At 41.4% G+C, this 614-nt stretch overlaps 1 pseudogene; it reads left to right on the top strand.

Annotated features, from left to right (window-relative positions):
* The first annotated feature begins 259 nt into the window (after positions 1-259).
* LOC136637430 (5S ribosomal RNA) lies at positions 260-376 on the top strand (annotated as a pseudogene).
* The last annotated feature ends 238 nt before the right edge of the window (positions 377-614 follow it).

Genomic DNA, 614 nt, shown 5'->3' with positions numbered 1-614 from the left:
TCCAGAATGTTATCTGAGTCTGGTTCTTCTAAATGGTATAGCCAAATTAAATCGAAAATTGAATCAATTGGTTTTTCATTGGATTTTTTAAGTTTCTGTCCATTTCCTGGAGTTTATCAAAGGGTGAAGCAAAGAATGCTAGACATTGAGGCACAAAACCTCTTTGAACTTGCTTCTAGAATTTTCTCTCCTCTTAATTTCTCTGTCCTGCTTAAGTATGGGCAAATGGCTCCTTATCTGAGTATTCTAATCAACCCTGAGCAGCAACTGTTACCCTGCACGTGCCTGATCTTGTCTGATCTCGGAAGCTAAGCAGGGTCAGGCCTGGTTAGTACTTGGATGGGAGACCACTTGGGAATACCAGGTGCTGTAGGCTTATACCATAGTCTTTCGAGACTGAAGGTTGCCAACCACCAATCAACCCTTCTGAACATCGTGCAATCAGCAAGATTCAATGTGTTTCCCTCCAAGGTCACAGAAGGCAGATATAGGCAAAATACCATATAAAGAACACCTCTGCCCTTGTAATTTGGGAAATATTGAATCAATCATACACATTCTTTTTTATTGTCCTCGGCACACTAGATCCCACCACACTTACATGACTCCACTTC

This window comes from Tiliqua scincoides, chromosome 1 (assembly GCF_035046505.1).
Source record: "Tiliqua scincoides isolate rTilSci1 chromosome 1, rTilSci1.hap2, whole genome shotgun sequence".
In the NCBI taxonomy this organism is placed as follows: Eukaryota; Metazoa; Chordata; class Lepidosauria; order Squamata; family Scincidae; genus Tiliqua; species Tiliqua scincoides.
This window is presented reverse-complemented; position numbering and strand designations above follow the sequence as displayed.